Here is a 12,842-nt window from a genome sequence, read left to right on the forward strand (position 1 = left end):
AGAAGAACACCACGTGAGAAGCCACACGCAATCTTCAGCATGGTTCTGCGGTGTGCACTTCTGCGTTCCTTCCGGCACCCTTCTAGCCCCAGCTTTCCCGGGCAAGTCAGTGGAAGGTTAGGATATAAAGTGCAGTTCCTTCTTAGAGACAGCAGGTAGAGCTCTGTCAGTTTGCCAGGGCACATCAGTCTGTGCCGCCCTTGCAGGATCATTCACATCCCAACCTGGCCTTCTGAATTGCTGATTTCTGCAGGACATCTCTTTGAGGCCTATATGCTGACTAGTACTTGGGCCGAGCAAGAGCATTGAGGTTCTGCTGAAAGACAGGTCTTGGAAAGTCCTCCAATATCTCCCGAGGAGAACTACACGTGAGAAGACCAAGGCGGCCTTCAGTATGGTCCGGCAGTTTCCACTTCAGTTTTCCTTCAAGCACACTTCTAGGGCCTGTTCTCCCATGCAAGCGAAAGCACGGTCGGATGCAAAGTGCAGTTCCTTCTCACAGCAAGCAGGTAAGACCGTTGTCAGTTTGCGAGTCCACTGCACGCACTCATGCATACAAAGGCAATGAAATTCACCTCACCGTGTGGCTCTCTCCAGGGCTGATTGCTGCAGCACATTTCTACGAGGCCTGCACCGTGACTAGCGCTTTGGCTACGAAAGGGCACTGAAGTTCTGCTGAAAGGTTCTGCTTGTTCCTCTCCTTTGGGTCCTAAGAAGAACCTCACGTGAGAGGCCACTCGCAGTCTGCAGTACGGTCCGGCAGTTTCTACTTCAGTTTACCTTCAAGCACGCTTTTACGTCCAACTGTCCCACAGGCAAGTCAAAGGAAGGTTAGGATATAAAGTGCACTTCCTTCCCAGAGAAAGCAGCTACAGCTTTGTCCGTTTGCCAGTGCACTCTACGCTTGGACTTCCATCCAATACCTCTCACACCCCAATCTGCCTCTCTGCATTGTTGATTTCGGCAGCACATCGCTCGGAGGCCTGTACAGGGACAGGCACTTTGCCCTGGAAAGTGCACTGAGGTTTGGCTGAAAGACAGGTCCCGGAACGCCCTCTACGTTCTCCTGAAAAGAACATCAGGTGTGAAACCAAACACAGTCCTCAGGGTGGTCGGGCAGCTTCCACTTCAGTTTTCCTTCCAGCGTGCTTCGAGCGCCAGCTCTCCCAGGCAAGGCAAGGGAAGGGTAGGAGAAAAGGTGCACTTCCTTCTACGAGACAGGAGCCAGAGCTTTGTCCACTTGCCAGTTCCAGTTCCCTCCACGCTTCACCTTATAGCCAACACTCTTCCCGTGCCGGTCTGGCTCTCTGCATTGCTGATTTCGGCAGCACTGTTCCAGGAGGCCGGGAGCGTGACAGGCACTTTTTTCCTGGAAAGGGCACGGAGGTTCTGCTGAAAGACAGGTCCTAGAAAGTCCTCTGCCTTGTCCTAAGGAGAACTTCGTGTGAGAAGCCACAGTCAGTCTTCAGTGTGGTCCGGCAGTTTGACCTTCAGTGTTCCTTCAAGCACACTTCTAGCGCCGGCACTCCCACGCAAGGGAAGGGAAGGCTAGGATATAAAGCGCAGTTCCTTCTCGGAGAAAGCAGCTAGAGCTTTGCCAGTTTGTCAGTGCACTCCACTCTTGGACTGATAGCCAACACCGTTCACCTCCCAACCTGCCTCTCTGCATTTCTGAATTTCTTGTTTTTCCTCTTTCCTTTTTTTTTTTTTTTTTTTTTTTTTTCCGGTACCGGGGATCGAACTCGGGTCCTTCTGCTTGCGAAGCAGGCGGCGGAACCACTGAGCTAGATCCCCAGCCAGCATTTCTGATTTCTGCAGCACATCGTTCGGAGGCCTGTACAGTGAAAGTCACTTTGCCTTGGAAAGTGCCCTGAGGTTCTGCTGAAAGACAGGTCCTTGAAAGTCCTCTCCTTTCTCCTGAGAAGAACACCACGTGAGAAGCCACACGCAATCTTCAGCATGGTTCTGCGGTGTGCACTTCTGCGTTCCTTCCGGCACCCTTCTAGCCCCAGCTTTCCCGGGCAAGTCAGTGGAAGGTTAGGATATAAAGTGCAGTTCCTTCTTAGAGACAGCAGGTAGAGCTCTGTCAGTTTGCCAGGGCACATCAGTCTGTGCCGCCCTTGCAGGATCATTCACATCCCAACCTGGCCTTCTGAATTGCTGATTTCTGCAGGACATCTCTTTGAGGCCTATATGCTGACTAGTACTTGGGCCGAGCAAGAGCATTGAGGTTCTGCTGAAAGACAGGTCTTGGAAAGTCCTCCAATATCTCCCGAGGAGAACTACACGTGAGAAGACCAAGGCGGCCTTCAGTATGGTCCGGCAGTTTCCACTTCAGTTTTCCTTCAAGCACACTTCTAGGGCCTGTTCTCCCATGCAAGCGAAAGCACGGTCGGATGCAAAGTGCAGTTCCTTCTCACAGCAAGCAGGTAAGACCGTTGTCAGTTTGCGAGTCCACTGCACGCACTCATGCATACAAAGGCAATGAAAGTCACCTCACCCTGTGGCTCTCTCCAGGGCTGATTGCTGCAGCACATTTCTACGAGGCCTGCACCGTGACTAGCGCTTTGGCTACGAAAGGGCACTGAAGTTCTGCTGAAAGGTTCTGCTTGTTCCTCTCCTTTGGGTCCTAAGAAGAACCTCACGTGAGAGGCCACTCGCAGTCTGCAGTACGGTCCGGCAGTTTCTACTTCAGTTTACCTTCAAGCACGCTTTTACGTCCAACTGTCCCACAGGCAAGTCAAAGGAAGGTTAGGATATAAAGTGCACTTCCTTCCCAGAGAAAGCAGCTACAGCTTTGTCCGTTTGCCAGTGCACTCTACGCTTGGACTTCCATCCAATACCTCTCACACCCCAATCTGCCTCTCTGCATTGTTGATTTCGGCAGCACATCGCTCGGAGGCCTGTACAGGGACAGGCACTTTGCCCTGGAAAGTGCACTGAGGTTTGGCTGAAAGACAGGTCCCGGAACGCCCTCTACGTTCTCCTGAAAAGAACATCAGGTGTGAAACCAAACACAGTCCTCAGGGTGGTCGGGCAGCTTCCACTTCAGTTTTCCTTCCAGCGTGCTTCGAGCGCCAGCTCTCCCAGGCAAGGCAAGGGAAGGGTAGGAGAAAAGGTGCACTTCCTTCTACGAGACAGGAGCCAGAGCTTTGTCCACTTGCCAGTTCCAGTTCCCTCCACGCTTCACCTTATAGCCAACACTCTTCCCGTGCCAGTCTGGCTCTCTGCATTGCTGATTTCGGCAGCACTGTTCCAGGAGGCCGGGAGCGTGACAGGCACTTTTTCCTGGAAAGGGCACGGAGGTTCTGCTGAAAGACAGGTCCTAGAAAGTCCTCTGCCTTGTCCTAAGGAGAACTTCGTGTGAGAAGCCACAGTCAGTCTTCAGTGTGGTCCGGCAGTTTGACCTTCAGTGTTCCTTCAAGCACACTTCTAGCGCCGGCACTCCCACGCAAGGAAGGGAAGGCTAGGATATAAAGCGCAGTTCCTTCTCGGAGAAAGCAGCTAGAGCTTTGCCAGTTTGTCAGTGCACTCCACTCTTGGACTGATAGCCAACACCGTTCACCTCCCAACCTGCCTCTCTGCATTTCTGAATTTCTTTTTTTTCCTCTTTCCTTTTTTTTTTTTTTTTTTTTTTTTTTCCGGTACCGGGGATCGAACTCGGGTCCTTCTGCTTGCGAAGCAGGCGGCGGAACCACTGAGCTAGATCCCCAGCCAGCATTTCTGATTTCTGCAGCACATCGTTCGGAGGCCTGTATAGTGAAAGTCACTTTGCCTTGGAAAGTGCCCTGAGGTTCTGCTGAAAGACAGGTCCTAGAAAGTCCTCTCCTTTCTCCTGAGAAGAACACCACGTGAGAAGCCACACGCAATCTTCAGCATGGTTCTGTGGTGTGCACTTCTGCGTTCCTTCCGGCACCCTTCTAGCCCCAGCTTTCCCGGGCAAGTCAGTGGAAGGTTAGGATATAAAGTGCAGTTCCTTCTTAGAGACAGCAGGTAGAGCTCTGTCAGTTTGCCAGGGCACATCAGTCTGTGCCGCCCTTGCAGGATCATTCACATCCCAACCTGGCCTTCTGAATTGCTGATTTCTGCAGGACATCTCTTTGAGGCCTATATGCTGACTAGTACTTGGGCCGAGCAAGAGCATTGAGGTTCTGCTGAAAGACAGGTCTTGGAAAGTCCTCCAATATCTCCCGAGGAGAACTACACGTGAGAAGACCAAGGCGGCCTTCAGTATGGTCCGGCAGTTTCCACTTCAGTTTTCCTTCAAGCACACTTCTAGGGCCTGTTCTCCCATGCAAGCGAAAGCACGGTCGGATGCAAAGTGCAGTTCCTTCTCACAGCAAGCAGGTAAGACCGTTGTCAGTTTGCGAGTCCACTGCACGCACTCATGCATACAAAGGCAATGAAATTCACCTCACCGTGTGGCTCTCTCCAGGGCTGATTGCTGCAGCACATTTCTACGAGGCCTGCACCGTGACTAGCGCTTTGGCTACGAAAGGGCACTGAAGTTCTGCTGAAAGGTTCTGCTTGTTCCTCTCCTTTGGGTCCTAAGAAGAACCTCACGTGAGAGGCCACTCGCAGTCTGCAGTACGGTCCGGCAGTTTCTACTTCAGTTTACCTTCAAGCACGCTTTTACGTCCAACTGTCCCACAGGCAAGTCAAAGGAAGGTTAGGATATAAAGTGCACTTCCTTCCCAGAGAAAGCAGCTACAGCTTTGTCCGTTTGCCAGTGCACTCTACGCTTGGACTTCCATCCAATACCTCTCACACCCCAATCTGCCTCTCTGCATTGTTGATTTCGGCAGCACATCGCTCGGAGGCCTGTACAGGGACAGGCACTTTGCCCTGGAAAGTGCACTGAGGTTTGGCTGAAAGACAGGTCCTGGAACGCCCTCTACGTTCTCCTGAAAAGAACATCAGGTGTGAAACCAAACACAGTCCTCAGGGTGGTCGGGCAGCTTCCACTTCAGTTTTCCTTCCAGCGTGCTTCGAGCGCCAGCTCTCCCAGGCAAGGCAAGGGAAGGGTAGGAGAAAAGGTGCACTTCCTTCTACGAGACAGGAGCCAGAGCTTTGTCCACTTGCCAGTTCCAGTTCCCTCCACACTTCACCTTATAGCCAACACTCTTCCCGTGCCGGTCTGGCTCTCTGCACTGCTGATTTCGGCAGCACTGTTCCAGGAGGCCGGGAGCGTGACAGGCACTTTTTCCTGGAAAGGGCACGGAGGTTCTGCTGAAAGACAGGTCCTAGAAAGTCCTCTCCTTTCTCCTGAGAAGAACACCACGTGAGAAGCCACACGCAATCTTCAGCATGGTTCTGCGGTGTGCACTTCTGCGTTCCTTCCGGCACCCTTCTATTTATTTTTACACAGTTTGAATTGGAATCCAGTTCTATGTTTTATAAGTGTGTAAGTGATTGCTATTTGTCTTAATTTCTTTATCTTTTTTCTCACCTTTTATCTTTTTATCTAGACACAGACAGGCTGTTTATATTCTGTAGTTTCTAAGAGTCTAGAGTTAGTGTTTGCATCTCTCTGATCTCTGCATTATGCTGCTTGGCTTAGAGAGTCCCTGGGACCCAGATGCTCCTATTTTCCTGTGCTGCTTTGGAGAAATGTCTGTCCAAGTCCTTTGCCCAGTTTTGAATAAGGTTGGTTTGTATGTTTTTGTTTTTATGGTACTGGGGATTGAACTCAGAACTTCATGCGTACTAGACAAGCACTCTATCTACCACTGGGCTACATCCTCATCCATTTTTATTTTATTTTGAGGCAGGCTCTTGCTAAGTTGCCCTCAAACTCATGATCCTCCTGCCTCAGCCTCTGTATAGCTGGTATTACAGCCATGCACCCCAGCACCGGCTTGTAAATATTTTCTCCTATGGGTTGTCTTTTTACTCTGTTGTGTCTTTTGATGTACAAATTTTTATATTTTTCTGTTCAGTTTGTCATTTTTCCTGTATTACCAACACTTTGGTGTTATATCATTGCCGAATCCAGTGTTATGGAGCTTTGCTTTTTGTTTTCTTCTAATAGTTTTATAGTTTTGCATTTACATTTTGGTTGTGGATCATTTTTGAGTTGATTTTTGTACATGGTGTTGGATTAGAGTCCTACTTTATTCTTTTTTTTTTTTGGTACCGAGGATCAAACTCAGAACCTTGTACTTGTGAGGCAGGTGGTGGAACCACTGAGTTAAATCCTGGGCCCCTCCACTTTGTTCTTTTGCGTGTAGATACCCAGTTTCTTCAACACCGTTGAAAAGACTCTTTCTTCTCCGGCACCCTTGTTGCACACATTTGCCTGGATTCAAGGGAGTGTTTGTAGGCCTTCTGTTATTCTGTTGGACTGTGCCTGTTTTATGCCAGTTTTGGGTTTTTTAGATTAAATCTCTGATCCTTTTGGAATCTGTTAGAAGGAGCGAGCTATAGAAATCAGCTTTTTTCTTCAAACTAGCCAATCTACATTGTTTATTGAATAATTCATTGTCTCCATTGATTTCAGATGCCAAATTTCTTCATGGAGTTTTCTATATGTGGATTCTCTTATCTATTCATTTGATCTTTAGCACTTGATTCCTAGGCAAATCCTGTATTGTTTTTGTTTACCCTATCTTGATAGCATGTTTTACTCTTTAGTAGGACTGGTCCTTTTTCATGTCACTTCATAAAGCATTTTGTCTTAATTTTGTCTCATATGGTCATTCAACTTGTTCCATTACTGTGTAAATGGATGTGAATGAATCGTGTTTGCATTCTTCAGCCTTGGGCCTGGGTAGGAGAGCTCTTCATTAGCTAAACAAGGCACTCACTATAGGTTCTGTTGCCGGCATCACACACATGAAATTACTCACCCTTGTTACTATCATAGGAAACAGTGAATAAAACAGAAGTTGAATTAATAGTTATGAAAACAGCAAATGAATGTCTTTCACTTATTTTATAATATTTTACCAGTCAGTAAGTCAGTCCTGAATGTCCTGTTAGGTGTCTTAAAGTATGTCTCTGTCATTAGTGTCTTAGTTACTTTCTTGTCGCTGAGACACAATACCTGACACCCGCAATGCTAAGGAGGTTTATTTTGGCTCGAGTTTGTAGAGATTTCAGTTTATAGTCAGCTGGCTCCACACAAGGCGGCATAGCAGAGGAGCCTGGCAGAGAAGCTCAAGGCATGGCAGTAGGAGCAGAGAGATCAGGAGAGGAGGCAGGAAAGAGACCCTCCCAGGCCACATTCCCAGTGACCACCTCCTCGACCAGGCTTCCTCCCAACATCACTGTTAGCTATAAACTCTTCAGCAGGCCAGTCCACTGGTGAAGATCACACCTTCCATGATCCAGTCACCTCCCAAAAGCCTTTGAGCGCATGAAACTTTGGGGGACATCTAGATATAAACCATAATAGTAATGTAAGCACATAGTATTTAACTTTTCTTAACTTAGTTGTCTCTTTTAGCTTGAAAACATTTTGAAGTTCACAAATTCACATCTTCATTCATTTAACAGCCAAAAGTGTGAGAATTGGGATAACAGACACAGTTATGATGATTAGCTCATAAACGTCACAAATTTTGAAAAGCATGTATGTGTCCTTACAAATTCAATATTTTTTGTGATGGTTGAGCTGTTTATATTTGTCTGTCTATCTATCTGTATCTCCCCAAATTACCAAGTTAAAAAAAATATATCTATTTGTAAAACAAAAAGAGAATGTTTCATTCTCTTTTTCTTTTGGGTAAATCTGTACTTAAGTAAGGCTATCTAATACTGTATTTGCCAAGTGGAAAATAATCAAAGAAATTGTCTTAAATAATTGTGATATTAATCTGTAAGAAATGGCTTAGGAAATAATATAAATTAAAACAAATCCTTCAAGTCCACTGTTTTAAGAACATATTTAACATAGCTGTTTTGAATTCCAGTTAGGATATTGACTTTTATCCTACTGTTAGAGAGGTGGTTTAGGAAAGAGAGCTGCAGCAAGGTGCTTTTTGAATGACATGAAGTGTTTTGCAGCCTTGGAGTGTGTTCAGGGAGGCTCTTGTGGAGTTTCATAAGGTACAACTTGTGACAGCTCTGTCCAGCAGTGAAGTATGCTTTAGTGCTTCTGTCTTTTGCAGTTTTTAACTATCAACTTTTATGAGCTACTTCGCATTCCAAATGTTGACATTGCGGTTTCACCCATGGTTGTCTGGTTAGAGCCAAGAGTCAAGTGTGACTGTTGGATTGTCCCAGGAAGGTTCCTGTGTCAATGGTGGTGTTGGTTATGTGAATCTATGCAAGTGACACGGTTACCTAGGGTAGGACATCAAAACACGAACAGGTGGGTTCTGAATGCAAGGAGTTCTGTAGTGTAGCCAGCAGTGCTGTATCAAATGTCAGGTTCCTGGTTTTGGTAACATTCAGTGGGTGGTAAGAGGTTATTATATTGGGGAAGGGTACAGGGGGATTGTTCTTGTAAGTCTAAAATTATTAGGGTAGGGGATTTAGCTCAGTGGTGCTTTGCCTGCCTGGCAAGCGAAAGGTCCTGAGTTTGATTCCTAGTAACCCCCCAAAAAGAAAATTATTATAAAATTATTAAATTAAAAAAAAATTATGTCCATACCTCTGTTCAGTATGCCAATTAAAAAATAATTTTGTGTTCCTTAGTGGCAAATATGTTATTTTAGTTCTTAACATAGTCCTTGAGGACTGGATGATGTTTTATTCAATCATTTAATAATTATTGGGGAAAATGAAAAGAGAACTAAGATGTGTTGTGCACATGTACCAACTCCCCACCAGGAATGTAATGATTATGTACTGCAAACATGTACCAATAAAAAAAAAATTGAAGAAAAAATAATTATTCATCAAGCATCTACAGTAGGATACAGTATAATGTTTTGGTTAAGAGAATGGGTGTTGGAGTTGGATCTGTTTCAAATCTAGGGCCATGTTCCTTGCTAGCTGTGTGACCTTGAGGAAGTTACCTCATCTGCCCAAGCTTCATTATCCCTATCTGAAGTGGTTGTATTAATGGTGATATAAATAGTGGCTTACTTTTATTGAGCATTGCACTATATGACATATTACTTATACAATAATATCTCAGTTCATGAATGCTTCTGTTTGCAAATAGTTCGGTTCACAAACAAAAGTGTTTTGCAAAATTTTCCTTCTGTTTGCAAATCCACATTAGGTGACAAACACAACCACAGCCATCTTCCCTGCACAAACACAAATGCAGCCATCTTTTCCAAAGTTGTAAAACAAATTAAGTTCATAAACCGAGGTACCACTATAATCTGCATTTTACATAATTTAACTCATTTCGTCTTCCGAACAATCCTGAGAAAAGTATCATTTTCCCATTTTCTGAAGTTTAGTTATTTACCCGTGGCCATAAGCTAAGGAATGATGGAACTTGACAGTCTGGATTTTCTGTTGTGTTATGTTATGTTATGTTTCAGACAGGGTCTCGTTATGTAGTCAGTCATTAAAATCACTGTGTAGCCCAGACTGACCTTGAACTCATGATCCTCCTGCCTCAGCCTCCTGAATGCTGGGATTATAGGCATGTGACATGGAGTTTTCTACTTTTGGGTATACAGAACCAGTTCATTGCAGACCAGGCTTCCCACTAAGAATAACTAAAAGTAGAGTGCAGTATATTTTAATAATCTGTTTGAAGGGTTAGAAGACCTACCAAAAGAGCCAGCACTTCAGAGGCCACCATCCTGGGTAAAGGAATACCCCAGGAGGCCATCTGACACTCTGGGTAGCAGTTTCCCTTAGGGCAAGTGCTGATTGGTAAGTTGTGGTCAAGAGCAGAAAGTATCGTGGCCAAGTGGAGGAGCTGAATGACTGTCAGTCTTACAGATCTGTGGACAAAAGCTTGGGTTCCAGCCCTAGGAGCGGGGCCACCCAGGTCCTCCTATTGGCACCCCATGGGTGCTGTCTCATGGAAGAGGCACTGACTGGACACAGACGGCGCCTGGGTCCTGAAGCCCCACCACGGTCACCCCAGTTAGTGTGGGGCTGGTTTAGGATTCTTTGCCCTTACTTTGTGCTGCATGCCAGGAGCCAAGGTGAAGTCTCCAGAGTCATTTAGTACCATTCAGAGTCTCAACTTATCTCCTTAACAGTGAAGAACATCAGCCATACTAGGAGACTAGACTACGTGATTCAAAGGCAAGAGACATAATAATGGAGTTTTCGTACTGAGACTTTAAATATAAATAGGATTATATACTTAAGGGTTTAGCTATCAAGATGAGCAATTTCAGCAAACAGCTAGCAACTATAAAGAAGAATTAGATGCATCCTTTCCTTAATCCTAGGGATTGAACCACAGACTTCACACATGCTAGGCAAGCACTTTATCACTGAGCTACATCCCCACCCCTTTTTATTTTTATTTAGAGACAAGAGTCTTAGTTGCCTAGGTTGGCCTCCATCTCAAGGTCCTTCTGGGCTTAGCCTTTGGGGTTGCTAGGATTATTGGTATGCACCATCACACTTAGCTCAGGGAATATTTTCAAACTGAACAGTTAAAACTGAGATGGAGAACTCAATCAGTAGATGAGTTTATCGGCAGACTGGATCCATAGATAAAGAAAAGATTAAGTACCATTTTGAGAGTTTTTTATCAGTAGACTTACACCTAAGGAAATCCTGTAGTAAACTCTTTAGACAGAGGGAAAATGATCCTGAATGGAAGCATGGAGACATAGGAAAGGCTGTAAGAGTAAGTTTTGTAAATGTAGCTAATCAAATATCTTGTGAAGTTTAAATTATATGTAGAATTAAAATACTTAACAACAGCACCAAACTGGGGCAAAAGTAAATGATTTTATTGTAAGTACTAATTTATATCTGTACATTGTGTATTATAATCTCTATGATAACCACTTAAAGAATAGTAACATAATGTATAAATAACAAGCAAATGCAGGGAAAATGAAATAACAATGGGTAATGCTGGGTATTGAACCCAGGGCCTCAACCATAGCAGGTGAGTGCTCTACTGCTGAGCTGTATCCCAGCTCCAGTAGAATACTAATCCCAAGGAAATTAAGACGGGAAAGGAAAAGGAACAGAAGATGATGGCTGGTTCGAATAGGAAATAATAGAATGATTGATTTAAATCCAGATATTTAATTGGCTATGGTAAATGTAAATGAACTTATATACTGTACTAATTTAAAGTATAGTCAAGTCTTTTTTGAGGGGAGGGGGTTGAGATGAGGTCTCACTATGTAGTCCAGGCTGGCCTTGAACTCATGGAGGTCCTCCTGCCTCAGTCTCCTGAGTACTGGGATTACAGGTATGCGCCACCATGCCCAGCAAATCTTTTTTTTCAGATCCAATTGTAAAAGTTCTTTCTTGATGTTTAGGATACGGGAAGTTTAATGTAAAGATATTTTTAAAAAGTACACTGGGGAAAGGATAGTCTACAAAAATGGTGCTGGGAAAACGAGTTTACCACGTGCAAGAGAATGAGGTCAGACCCTTGTCTAACATCAAACATAGAACAACTCCAAAGTGAACGAAAGGCCTGGTGTAAGAGTAGAAACCCTGAAACTCCAAGGAGTCAATGAGAGAAGCTCCTGAATATTAGGCTTGGGAGTGATTTTTTTTTTTTTGATACGGAGGGAGGGTGAGGGGGATGTCACACCAAAAGCGCACATTGTAAAAGCAAAAATTAAGAAATGCAGCTGTGTCAGACTAAAATGCTCTGCACACAAAGGAAACAACAAAATGAGAGAACAGCTCATAGATTGGGGAAAAAATATTTGCAAACCATTACCCAGTAAGAGGCTGATATTCAAAATTTATAAAGAACTCATACAACTCAGGCTTGGGATGTAGTTCAGTGACATTGTACCTGCCTGATGTGGAAGGTCCTGAGTTTAATTCCTGGTACCGGAAAAAAAGAACCCAAAAGAACTCCTACAACTCATGAAAGAAAAATAAATAAACCAAATGAAAAATGAGCAAAGGGCCTAAATAGGTATTTCACCAAAGAAGATATAAAAATGGCCAGCAGATGGATGAAAAGGTGCTCAACATCATTAGGGCAGTGTGAGTCCACCTCATGCCTGGTAAGATGTCTGCTAACAAAATGGTGAAAGATTGGTGTCAACCAGCATGTTGGGAGGAAGGAGCCCCACATAGCAGTGAATGGGAACGCAGATTGGTGCAGCCTCGAGGGAAGACTGAAGGTTTCTAAAGGGATCATCAGCAACATCAGCCTGTGTGTTGGTGTGTGCAGCCACCCCCATCCATTCAGGAGGCTGAACCTGGGAGTTTGAGACCAGCCTGGGACACACAGCAGCACCTCTAGGGAAGAAAGGCACCACCATGTGACCCAGCTACTCTGTTGTGGATGTACACCCAAAGGGAGTGAATCATCACCTCCCAGATAGGCAGCCCATGTCCCTGCAGGTCACTCACAACAGCCTAAGTGTCTACTAATGAATGAATGAATGGGTATAGAAACACCCCCCCCCCCGTCTCTCTCTCTCTCTCTCTGGAATATTATTTGACTTTAAAAAACAACTTGCCATTTGCCACAGTTTGAGTGTATGATGTCACTTAATGGAATCTAAACGAAAGAGTACATATACAGAGACAGAATAAAACTGCATTTCCCAGGGAGACTGGAGATGGGCTGCAGCAGAGGGAGTGAGGAGGAGGTGAGAGGATACAAAGTAGCAGAAATGGAGGATGAACTAGTCCAAGGATCCTGTTGCAACAAAACATAAGGACTATAGGTCATACAATTGGACTATATTTAGGGCTCCTGCTATATTAACAGATTCTAGCTGCTCTTGCCACAAAAACAAAAAGGGCAGATGAGGGGCATG

The sequence above is a fragment of the Heterocephalus glaber genome, unplaced genomic scaffold (genome assembly GCF_053883595.1).
Source record: "Heterocephalus glaber isolate CG9 unplaced genomic scaffold, H.glaber_assembly_v1.0 deba00001703, whole genome shotgun sequence".
Classification (NCBI taxonomy): domain Eukaryota; kingdom Metazoa; phylum Chordata; class Mammalia; order Rodentia; family Bathyergidae; genus Heterocephalus; species Heterocephalus glaber.